At 35.2% G+C, this 13,273-nt stretch overlaps 1 pseudogene; it reads left to right on the forward strand.

The window, feature by feature from the left end:
• The first annotated feature begins 7,183 nt into the window (after positions 1-7,183).
• Positions 7,184-8,145, forward strand: LOC139082735 (olfactory receptor 11H12-like; annotated as a pseudogene).
• The last annotated feature ends 5,128 nt before the right edge of the window (positions 8,146-13,273 follow it).

The raw sequence follows: 13,273 nt of genomic DNA on the forward strand, positions 1-13,273 counted from the left end.
TAGTCAAAGCCTGAATCATTGCCTGAGCCAAACTTACTATGGAAGCAGGCTAGTAATCCTTAAAATTCTGGACCCATCTTTCCTCCTGGTCTCTTTCTTCCTGTTTCCGTAAGGTAAGAAGCTCCGATGTTACCCACACGTGGAAGGACTGTTACCTCTTCTATTTCACTTCTCCCTCATGTAAAAGTAGACTTAAAAGGGCCTGAAACTTCCAGCAGCCAATTATATCTTTTTCACTTCCTATCTCCACCCGAACCAGCCCTCTGCTCTCAAAACTCTTCCTCTCTCTATTCCAGCTTCTCTGGGCCTGCACCTGGATGGGTTTGTAAACACCAGATCTGAGTCATAGACCCAGCCATCTTAGAATCAAGGGAAAATTTAAAGATACCCTCCTGTCCTAAATCCGAACCAATTTTTTCTTGAATATAAACTTGTATGCACCCAGTTATTTTTAAAAACGGCACTTAATTTCCCATCTAACTGTTGTTCTTTGTGTAGGTAATTCCATCAGTATGGAGTCTCCAGAAGAAGGAAGAGTAGTGGCACTATTAAAACCCAACTCTGAAGTCCTAATAGCACGTATTCAAACAATATTGATGGAGCCTTTAGTAGATGCCAGGCACTGAACTCTGTTATGTATTCAGATTCTGTCCTTGAGATTACAACCAGTGGGTGACACAGAGAAACAGGCAAATAATTTTTGTGTAATGAGGAAAATGCTATGATAGGGAAGTATAAATGCTATGGATCACACAGAAGGAATGCATGGGCCACTGGTCCTGGACTTTCAGGATAGGTGGCACCAAGCTGAAACTAGAGGGATGAGAAGGAAGATGAGAGAAAGATAAGGAATTAGGAGAATAATGTTCCAGGAAGAGATATGGAATATGCAAAAACCTGGAAGTGGAAGGAAGCACAGAATGTTCAGGAAACTGAATGTCCTTCACGGTAAAGGGAATACACAGCCTAATAGTGAGAGAGAAGGCTGGCCTTTCTAGGTGCTGGAGTTTTATATGGGAGCATACCTCAGGCCAGAGCACTCAGGGAGTATTTCTCCACAGGAAGTTACACTCCTTGAACCTTACATCTACTGGTTTTGGTTTCATTTGTGGCCATACATAAAAGACGAATTTCTCTTCCACTTAAGATTATTAAAATATTCTAAGCCAGAGGTCTTGTTAACCTCAAGGTGTCACTTCTGAAAATCAAATTCTCTAGTTTTATATTTTTTTAAAAAATCCCCATATAACACGTGAATGCATTGCAAGTTGTCTCATTATCCTGGTAAGTTTCCTCTAATTTTACAAGAATTTGATTATGTTTCATTTAAACCAAGACCCGTGAACTGTGAGTAGTACAGAGGAGAGCAGGGTTTATCATTTCCCTTTGCCAATATTGTATATTATTAGCACAAGCCATAAATTTCACTTGTTTTCTGGCAACCAAAGTCAATATGCCACTAATTAAAACCTGTGTCTTTTGCACATATTGCTTATAATATTTTCCATTCCTGGAACTTGTACAGACACTCGTATTGTTTACCATGATTATAAGACCTCATGTTTATTCTGTGCAAACACATTGTTATGTATTGTCCATTCTCTCAGGCTGTTAAAGATTTCTAGATGCTATTCTGCAAGTAATATATGCATTATTTACCCCAGCTTCATTATAAGGGTAATGCTAATTACAACCAAATTTTATAAGCAAGTATACAACATACCTATTTCTATATCTATACTCAAATCTATATCTATCTATTGTATATAAAATATATGTGTGGTTTTTCTCCCAATGTGAAGCAAACTCCTCATACATCAACCGTATCTCAGATAGTAGCTATAATCTTTGGAAAAAAACAAGTATATGAAAACCTAGAGAATCTACCACAAATTTTCAAGGAAACTTGGAAGAAAGGACAGACATTAGATGAGTCCACATTTTTATGGTTTTCACCTGAGAGCAGGTTATAGTTACAGCACAGCATGGAGTGACTAAGGAAACCTGTATCTTTCAGGTCTGACCCCAGATCAGAAAGACAAATGCCAGAAAAAACACAGCCTTCAGGGCAAGAGAAGGAAATTCTGAAAAGATACAGCCAAAGAGACGGAGAGTCCCAAGATCCATGTGAAATGTTTACCCAAGTCTCCAGCTGATCCCTGAACCACACATTCAGATTGAAAGCAGCTTGAAGCTAAATTTAAAAGAATTAAACTAAGATTTGAGCTGCCAACCATCTTAAGCAAGAAAGAGTTTGCAAGTTAATTAACCACTAAAACAAAAGATTTTTAATCATTCAAAGAAATTAAATAACTCAAAGTCTTCACAACACTACCTTATCCACAATTTTCACAATATTCAAGATAAAGTCCAAAGTGATTTGACATATGGAGAACCAGGGACACATCATACATTCATAAGGGTAATTAACAGAGGCCAACACCAGATGTTGTAATTATCCTATGAGGACTTTAAAGCAGCTATTAAAACTCTGTTCCAAAAGAAAATGTGCTTATAATAAATGAAAAATATAAAATCTCAGCAGAGATTTAGAAAATATTAAAAAAAACAAAATATACATCTAGAACTGAAAAATGTAATAGTTAAAATTAAAAAAAAAAAAATCACGGCATGGGCTTAATAGTAGAAGGAAGCTAGTTGAAGAACCAGTAAACTTAAAAATAGATCAATAAGTCATTTGACAAAATTAAACACTCATTCATGATTTTAAAAAAACACTCAACAAATTAGGAATGGAAAGAAACCTCCTCAATGCTATAAAGGCCACAAAAGAAATACACTCAGCTAACACCATGCTCAGTGGTGAAAGACTAAAAGCTTTTGCCTTAAGATCAAGAATAAGACAAGGATGTCTACTTTCACCATTTCTATGAAACATAGTATTGGAAGCTCTAGCCAGAGCAATTAGATAAGAAAATGAAATAAAAACATGCAAATTGGAAAGGAAGAATTAAAATGATCTCTGTTGACAGATGATATTATCTTATACATAAAAAACCCTAAAGACATCATGAGAAAGCTGTTAGAACTAATAAACAAATTTAGCAAAGTTACAGGATCAACACACAAAAATCAACTGCGTTTTAGGATGGATTCATTGCAATCCTTATTAAAATCTCATCAGTATTTTTTACAGAAGTAGCAAAATCCAACTCAGAATGCATATGGCCTCTCCAGGGACCCCAAATAACAAAAACAATCTTGAAAAAGAACAAAGTTGGAGACCACACACTTCCTAACTTCAAAAAGTATTAGAAAGCTACAGTAATCAAAACAGTATGGTACTGGCATAAAGACAGACATATAGAGCAATGGAATAGACTAGAGAGCACAGAAATAAACCCTCGTGTATATGGTCAAACGATTTTTAACAAGCGTACCAAGACCATTCAATGGAGGAAAGGACAGTCTTTTCATCTAATGGTACTGGAAAAACTGAATATCTTCATGCAGAAGAAAGAAGTAAGACCCTTACCTTACACCATATAAAAGAAATTAATTCAAAATAGATCGAACATCTAAATATAAGAGCTAAACCATAAAGCTCTTAGAAGAAAACATAGGGGAAAATCTTCATAACACTGGATTTGACAATGATTTCTTGGGTATGATACCAAAAACACAGGGAACAAAAGAAAGAAAGGATAAATTGGACTTTGCAAAAATTAAAAACTTTAGATCATCAAAGGACACCATCCACAGAGTGAAAAGGCAACCCACAGAACTGCATAAAATATTTTTACATCATATATCTGAGAAGGGGTTAATATCCAGAATACATGAAGAACCTGCCTCTTCCTCTTTCATTCTCTGCTTGAACCAAAGCAGCTTCCTTATCCTAAGGTTTTCTTCCCACCCACTCCTGTCCTCTTCCTCCTCACTCCTATCAGCCCAAAAGATGCACATCAGAGCTTAACCACCCTTTCAACTCAAGTTCCCCACACACAGTTTCTCTTAGTTAGAATGTCCTCCTCATTCAGTTTAAATTCTACTTGTTCTCTACATCAGTGCTTCTGAAACTAACTGAAGTGAAAGACTAGCTTCTTTTCCCTCTAATTCTTTGCAGCTGATAGTTTTGTAACATAAAATAAAAATTTATAACTAGGAAATGAAATAAAAACATAAATTAAAAATTTTAAATATTATTATATTCAACACACAGAAAACTAATCTCTATAAGTATTTTTAAATGTTTACTCTTAATTTCAGTATTTGTCATGGACTGGCAAACAGCAATTTGAAGACAGCATTGGTCCATTGACCACAACTTGAGTAGCAACTTTCTACATCACAGTTCAAGTCAACTCTTCCAACAGCTTTCTAAGAAGTTTCTCTTAATGAATTTTAATCTATATAGATCTTTGTCTTTCTCTTAATTTCTTTAGCATCCATAAATATACTGTAATATTATCATGTACCTTGGAGTTGTCTTTTTTTACCTTCTTGCAGCAGGTATTGATTTTACAAAGAATAAAACTCATATAATAAGAAAGAAGAATGCCATTTATTCAACAAATATTTAATAAAGACCAATAAACGCAATATATTTTTATATCTTGATTAATTCAAAGTTGAATCCTATCTGTTGTCTGCCTTCATAGACCTTGCAATCTAAGACGGGAGAAAAGATAAGTATACAAATAAGAGTAACAGAGAGCAGCTTGAGATAAGTATCATAAGAAAGATGCAAAGATAGCTAAATAAAAATTCAGGGATGGAAAAGGTGCTTTGGTTAGAGGAATAAGGGAAAGCAGTATGGAAAAATGTCATTTGAACTAGATTTTGAAGGATAGATGAGGTTTTTGCAGGTGTAGATGGAGGCGAGGGGCTCTATGTTCTCTCCAAATAGAGAAAATGACCACAAAGAAATAAATAAAGGAAAATGAAAGCCATTCACTGAATGAAATTTATCTATCTATCTAATTTATCTGTAAATTATTTAGCTATCTAATTTATCTGTAAAAGGGAGTAGGGAAAGATACAACAGGAAAAGTAATTGGAAAGCAATTTATGGAGAACTTGAGAATTTTGAACAATGAAACCATTTTTGGTTTTTGAGCACGTAAATAATAAAGTCAAAGCTATGTTTTGGGAGTTTCTAAGGAAGAAGGAGTATGACTAAGAGGTAATAAAGGTCCACATAATCTTTCTCCTCCTTAGTCTTTCATGTGAGGAGTCAGCTTTTAGATATTCCTCAAGGACTCTGTGGCCCACAGACCAGTGTTGCTAGAGCATGGATTCCTGATGTCCTCAATCATTTTACACTACATGGTATGAGCATTCATTCCAAACTGGGTGTTTTAGTCATACTACGTAGACCACAAATGCTTCAGGTAAAAATGGAAGGGACACCAATCAATGAAAGCAAATATTTCTCTCATATTAATTGAAAAGCCACATGTCCCTCTGAAGTATTTCAGTCAATTAACTTTAATATTGACACTTGCTCTTTTCCCTTTATCTAAAGAATTCTGCCACGCTGTCCTTGAAGTTATTTATGAATTCTACCAATTTTTATTGTCAAGGTCTTACAATGTTCTGTTCTTCAATATTTTCCTCATTGACTCTCTGCACTTCACCTCTGTATCCTCCAACATATGCAGAGATGTTAGAAATATTCCTGAACTTCATATCAGAACTTATGGTGACACATTATGTCTTATTGTTCCTCAAACTGTTTTCTGGAAGCTTTTTGGAATCCATATTCCAGACAGGCAAGTTATGTGTAAATAATGGTGCCTCATAGAAGTCGTTATTTCTCTTTACTGATTCCTCAGAGAAGTCGTAATGATTAAACTTTTAAAGATCCATTGGCTTGGAGGAGAGGGACTTTCCTAATGGGAAAGAGGTCAAGTCCCAGAAACCGTGATAGAGAAAGTGCATTCTTCATTTTTGTAGAAGAATAAAACCCTTTATTCTAGCTGCAGATAGAATATATGGTTCACCAAATAGATCCTTTAGAGACTTGGTTGATGTCAAAACTATGATAGCTTTATCTTTTGAGCACTGCTCAGGGTCATGACACTTCTGTGTCAATCCCCTTTCACTCCATAATTTCTTAATGGTGATTTATTAATGTTCCTGGTTTGGAACATTTAACAAAAGGACACATATCACTAAAAGAAGCACAAAGATAGCTTCTACCAAACCATTCTATAGGACTTCTTAGAGCACTCGCATAGAGAATAGATTGGAAAAAATTCCTTTTGAAAATTTTGTGTTTGTGCCCAAAATGTAAACCTTCACAACTTTCAGGACTCACAACCTTGCGTATTCCACACACACAAAAAAAATTCAGGGAACTCAGATCTCTGACATCTTTTCCATGAGAATGTGGGATAAAAGAAGTTTACTTATGACAGAAGAAAGTATTTGACTTCTGTCTTCCAGGGGACAGTTTTAATTTTAAACAAGCATGTAAGAACACTTGATCCCAGAATTTTATTTAAAAAGACTGCAAAAAATAAAGTCCCATACCTAGCTGTTACTTTGCAAACTTCTGTACAGATGAAAGATTAAGTGAAAATTTAAAGCCACCGTTTTCTACAGAAGAAATTGCAACATTACAGTATTAAAAATCAGTGTCAGTAAGCAACATCATGGTATTACATTTTTATGATGCTTAAACTAATAGCAATAGCAACAAAAATGCAGAGATATTGGCTTTAAAATGATTACTACCAACTTTCTGTAAAATATGTCCATTTCTTTTTCATATTTGAATGATATGTTAAGTAATATATTTAACTGAGATGTAAATAGTAAAATTAAAACCTTCTTTACTGAGTTTATTGCACTATAAGATAAAGATAAGAAACTAATAGATTTATTAAGTTTTAACTTTGTTTTATATATTATCCATAATCTATAATAGATCATCCCTGCCCCAAAATAGCAAGCTTACACAATGAGTTAAACTATATCTAGTTCTGTCATAGTTGCATAGTAAGGGAGAGATTTAGATTTAGATTGTAAGGCAAAAGTTTGTTTTTGTGCACCCAGCTACCTACCATGCCCAAAACTGAGAGTATATAGCTAAGAATAAGTAGATGACATTCTCTTCCTAACTGATGATTCTTTTGAAAAATGACCACATGTTCATTGTCTTTTCATTCTGAAAAAGGAACACATTTGAAACTAGTCCTTAATGATGACAATATGTCTTTTGACCTTGTAAGTTACTACAATGAATGTCTCTGAGCTAGATGCCAGCTTTGCTTTTGTAAGAGAATTTATCCTTCTAGGTTTTTCCTGTGAGTGGAAAATTCAGATCCTCCTCTTCTCACTCTTCACCACAACATGTGCTCTGACCATAACAGGAAATGGGGCCATTGTCTGTACTCTATGGTGTGACCAATGATTCCATATCCCCATGTACACATTCCTGGGGAATTTCTCCTTTCTAGAGATCTGATATGTCTCTTCTGCAGTCCCCAAGATGTTAGTCAACTTCCTCTCAGATAAAAAGACCATCACCTTTGCCAGACGTTTCCTCCAATTTTCTTTCTTTTTCTCTTTGGGAACATCTGAATGCTTCCTTTTGCCATCATGGACTTTGATTGGAACCTTGGATGTGCGATCCCTTGCACTACCTTAATATCATGACTGGGCATCTCTGTACCAAACTGGTCCTTACCTGCTGGGTTTGTGGATTTCTATGGCTCCTGATCCCCATTGTTCTCATCTTTCAGATGCCCTTATGCGATTCAAACATTATTGACCATGCTGCGTGTTGCCCAGGCCCACTATTTGCACTGGTTGGCATGTGCCTCTGTTTCAACAATCCAACTGCTTTGCTACACTCTAAGCTCATTAGTTATCTTTGGTAACTTCCTCTTCATCTTTGGGTCCTGTACTCTTATTCTGTTAGCTGTGTTGCATATGCCTTCAGCCACTGGGAGACATAAGACCTTCTATACCTGTGGGTTTCATTCACTGTTCTATGGTTTTCTGATGGTTAGGTATGTGAGCCCAGGACCTGGAAATTCTGCTGTGATACAGAAAGTTGCAACTTGGTTCTTTGCTATGGTGACGCCACCCTTTGACCCCCTCATCTATAACCTCTAGAATAAGGAGATAAAGGCAGCCCTAAGGAAAGTCCTAGGGAGTTTCAACATAATCTAAGACATACTAGATAGTCCCTCCATTATCAGGTCAGTATAGTCTAACAAAAAGCAATCAGAATTATTTAGCTATCCAAATCTTCATTTATGGGTATAGTGATATTGACTATATCAGTCTATGAAATTAAGCATCTATGGGGCCACTTATAATCATAAAGTGGCCACATAACATAGATAAATGGAATTGTTAGGTTCCTCTCTAGCACTTAGACTGTATATTAACTAAAGAGTGTACACATTTGGAGGTTTTCTTGACAGTTCATGGGATTCTTTTGTGATAAAAATTCCTGTATTCTATTCGATAATTTTGATTAATAGTCTTGGGATCAATAAAATTATAATTATGTCATTTTGTTTGTTGAGTTGGTTTGTTGTAAATAAAAGAAGGAAATACATTATTTTCTGATTGTGATTCTTCTCATATTTGACTTTGTTATTTTGGTGATATGGTCACTCCTGATAAATAAACCTTTAGAAGCAATTATCCAAAATTTCTATGGGACAAAAATAGTCTGCTAACCTAATGATATCCAGACATATGTTGTTTGTTTTCTTTACATGTTACCCATTTCTAGGCCCTTAAAGGTCGGATTTTAATTCCATATATAACAACATCAATCAAACTATTCAGAAATACAATATTCTGAGTACTAATATTTTTACCTAAATGAAGTGTCATCAAAAACTTGATGGCTCAACTAGTTGTATTTCAGATAATAGAACATCTCTTCCTAAAAATCTTAGAAGGAAATGGTGTACTTGGGTTTAAATTACTTAAGTTCAGAAAATAAATGACAGATGATTGTTATTTGTCACTGAAACAATGTTAAAATAACATTAAGGAAAATTTCTGAAGAATAAAATTATGCAGAATTCAATCATTGTAACAAAACAACTTTCACTTATATGTATGCTTTATTTAATGTAACATCAAACTTGTTCCTATGTTATAGGAGTTTTTATAATTATTGTATTTTAGGAAATGTAACATTCTGCTAAACCAATATAGCACGGAATGTAAATTTTCATGTGGTGAGATGAATATCTTCCTAGAAGGAGGATTGTCCTTCCAAGTAGCTTGAAGCTGACTTGTGTAGGATATAAGAAAGGGACTTTTCAGAAGAGGAATTAGGGGAAAAATGAATGCCACCACTACACTATAATGATCGCTTAAAGAATAAGTACTCAAGGATTCAGACTCTCCTTCTTTCTGTTACCAATCTCTTTGTTGGACGTTATGCTTATTTCCATTATTTTACTATAAAATTTAATATCTCTAGGAAATCTTCATAAATATTTGCCATAATGATATTTTGCAAACCTAAATTAGGATTCATCATGTAATCCAAAATCAGAACTGCCCCAGAAAATCCAGGATGGAAGAATACTATATGCATGTAACAATTTTCCCTTTAGGGTTTTTAGAACAGTTTCCTGGGAAAGAGATGGATTACTCTGTTCAAAAGATAGGAATGCATTTGTGAGTTTTGAAATGGATGTTCCTAGCAGGACAACTATTTGTTGCTTCGATGTGAGACACTGTCAAGCTCCTTACTCAATCGTACTTATAAGAACTCTGCCATATCTTCTCTCACTGGTCTAGTCCATTGAGGATGTTTTCTAACTCTATCCCCTTTCCCAGGATGCATGACTTTTAAGTTTCCTGAGATCAGCTAAGCAAAGGGCTGAAGAAGAACAGGTAGTTAATGATGACAATATTTCCAATGTAATGTCAGAATTTCCTACCGCGGGTTACTAAATTTACACACTTGTACAGCCACGAGCTTTTCAATGATCTCTTCTTAGAACCTCAAACACTCTAACTGGTTCACAACCTTTTCCAAAGTATTGAATTATTTGACATATCATCACAACTTATATACGATATTTTTTCAAAACAAAACTGCATCCCAAAGAGAGGAGAGAAAAAAAAGTATTAGAGGTGGCAGTAAGAAGATAGTGTTTCTCTTTTTTTCTGAGTATTTGAGCTTTCGAATGAACACAGAAAGGTCATGTTAAAAATAATTGTGCTCGTTAGTGGTTTCCTCAGGGAAATGAAAAAAGAAAGTCAGTATTTTTCACTTTCAGATATGAGTCATGGTGTTTATCAGCTGCCTTGGAACCCTTGTTAAGCTGACTGAACATTGACTATCCCTCAATTGCAACTGCCTCCCTCACAAAGTAAAATTTATTCATAAAGCCAAACATTATGTATAGTCAAGATTTCAGGAAAAATAAGGGCATGGGGCACATGGGAAAACAATATTACAAGAAAGAAAAGTGAATTTATTAGTTTAACAAGTTTAGATGTACAAATTCACCACTATGGGGTTTGCTCTTATTGACAACATTGAAAGTAATAATAATGAACATTTTGAGCCTCTTGTTTTGTGCCAGGCACTGTTCTAAGTCCTTTACATATGTCACTTTATTTACTAACCATGACAAACCAAAGAAGTCAGGTCAGTATTTTCGTATCTCTAATTTACTATGGGTGAAAGAGGCACAAAGAGTAACTTACTTAGCGGAAGGTGGTATTCAATCCCAGGTGGGCTAACTACAGGACCCACGCTTTTTACTACTGTAGAGGAGAAGGGCCAGCACTCTGGAATCAGATAGATGGGTTTCAAAGCTAAGTACTATCACTAACTGTGTGAGCTTGTGCAAATCACTTGGCCTTTCTTCCTTGACTTTTTTAAATCTACAAAATAGAGCAAGTGATGATACTTTTGTCACAGAGTGGCTGTGAGTAATAAAGGAGGTTAATCAGAATAGGATTTTATACATAGTATGTATGCAATTGATTTCAGTTAATATTATTAATATATTTCTTTTGTAAAGCTCTTTATAATTTACAAAACACTTTGACTTATTCTTTCAGTTCATCTACACAACTTCTGTGACATAGTTAGGGTAGATATTCTCATAATCATTTCACAGGTAAGACCCAAAGAAGCCAAATATGTTGTCCAAGGTCACAGAAGTAAGTGAAGGAACCAATTCTGCTAACTTCAGTATCACTAAGAACTCTGCTTTGCTATGTTTTCTCTCCTGGGAACTACAGCTATACGCTATGTAACTACCTTCAGAACTACAGGACAAAGCAGGCCAAAAAGCTGCATTTACCTCAGAAATGAATATTGTAGAGGAGAAATGCATGTAGAACACTTATAAGAGATTTCTTTTCTATTGTTTTAAGACAATACAGAAATTACATGAAGATTTATGTAAAAAATATTTAATAGGTAAAATATTATGTTACTGAGTGAAAAAGGTAGATCATGAAACAATTATTATAGAAGTTTACTTAAATATAGAGTAACAGTATTATGGGTAAGTTAGGTTCTTTTTTCCCTCTTTTATGTTAATATATGTTTATTTCCTAATTTTCCATGATAACGATGTATACCTCATTTAATTTAAAAAGAATGGGGAGTTTAAAAATTGTTTAGAAAGGGATATACAGTTTAGAGCAATTCTCCTAGACATATTGCTTACCTAAGCTTTTCCTCTACTTTATATGTTAGGAAAGGACAATGGTACTGTCTTTGGTAAGTCTTACATCATATGCCTTTCCAGGGCTCCTCAAAGACTTTTCCATGGGAGCCACTTTGTGGAGAGGAGTAAATTTGGCTCCCTAGTGCTTCTGTTTCACTCAGAATCAGCTCTTTCTCTAAAGGAAAGAGGGGTTCTTGGCAGTATATTCTGGCTTTGCAGGTTTTGTTCCAGATGCTTGGAACAGAAAGAAGAAAGGAAATAGACATGTCATGCAATCGAATGAATTTCCAATGAATGTTCCCAAATAGGAAAATTTTCCCCAGGGACCTCCCATCTACATGTTTCTATCTCTCACCTAAGCCCCCTGCTTACCAGTAGTACAAGAATGAATTTTCATGAAAAGAGAGTTTGAATTATTATGCTTTTAACACCTACTCTTTATTACTTCTGTTTCTTTTTAACAACTTGTTTCAAATATCCACCTCTTTTAAAGAACATATGCCATTTATCTATCAAAATACATACTTTAAATCATCTTAATGAAAACAGAGCCTTTTTTTAAGAAAATGATCATTCAACTGCAGCAAAAGAAGCAAAGAATCCAGAATTGGAAGAAATAACAATTACTTTTTTATTAAATAATTCAGATACTCCATATTTTACCCACTTGAGTGATGGAAACAAAAAGGAAACTCCAGCTCTATCCAGGGACCCAGAATTGCCATATATATTAGATTCAGCTGCATATAATAGAAATACAAATAGCAGTTTATGCGAGATGAAGATTTAGTTTGTTTCTCACATACAAACTTCTAGAAGTAGGCAGTCCATGGCAATCCAGAGGTAGGCAGTTCCAAGATGTCTCAGGGACTCTGGCTCTCCTGGCTTTCTGATAAACACTTTGTAGGGGACTGGAATTGGCCACACCAAGATACTTCTCTTTGGCATGAGGATTATTTTGGGCTGGTTACTTTTAAAAACTGCAGACATGAGAGAAACTCTGAAAAATAGAGTTTAACCCTTTGTCAAGAGACATTTATATTTGTAAACGAAATTTCCATCTGTAAATGTGTCTCCCTCTCTGTAACAGGAAGAAACAGGGATGACCTTATCTCTAGAAACTCTTATCAATGCAGAAGGCAAGGACTTAAATCTGCATAATAACCTTACTGTTGTTTACTGTAGTTTTCTGGTCATCTCCCATAACTGACTCCCCCCACCCTCAACATCCTCCTTTGTCTTGAGCTGAGGATGGTATTTAAGGTGAGAGCTTCCACCATTTTGGCAAGCTATGCAGTTTTTCTGGGTCTCTCTCATGTATACATGTTATAAAGCTTTGTTTAATTTTTTCCTGCTATTCTGTCTCATGTGAATTTAATTCATTGTCCAGCCAAAAGGATTCAGAGTGGGTAGAGGAAATGTCTTCCCCCCTACACCTTCTTAGACATATTTTCTTTCTCAAAGACATCTTATTATCTGAAGATGGCAGCTGAAACTTCAGACAGCAAGGAAGAGGCTAACTTACACTTCATTTATATTTTTGATTGAACAGAAGTCTGTCACATAATAACCCCTATGCATAAGAGAGGCTACAGTATTTGATTTTTCAAGCTGGGCACCTTGCCACCAGA

This window comes from Equus przewalskii, chromosome 1 (genome assembly GCF_037783145.1).
Source record: "Equus przewalskii isolate Varuska chromosome 1, EquPr2, whole genome shotgun sequence".
In the NCBI taxonomy this organism is placed as follows: domain Eukaryota; kingdom Metazoa; phylum Chordata; class Mammalia; order Perissodactyla; family Equidae; genus Equus; species Equus przewalskii.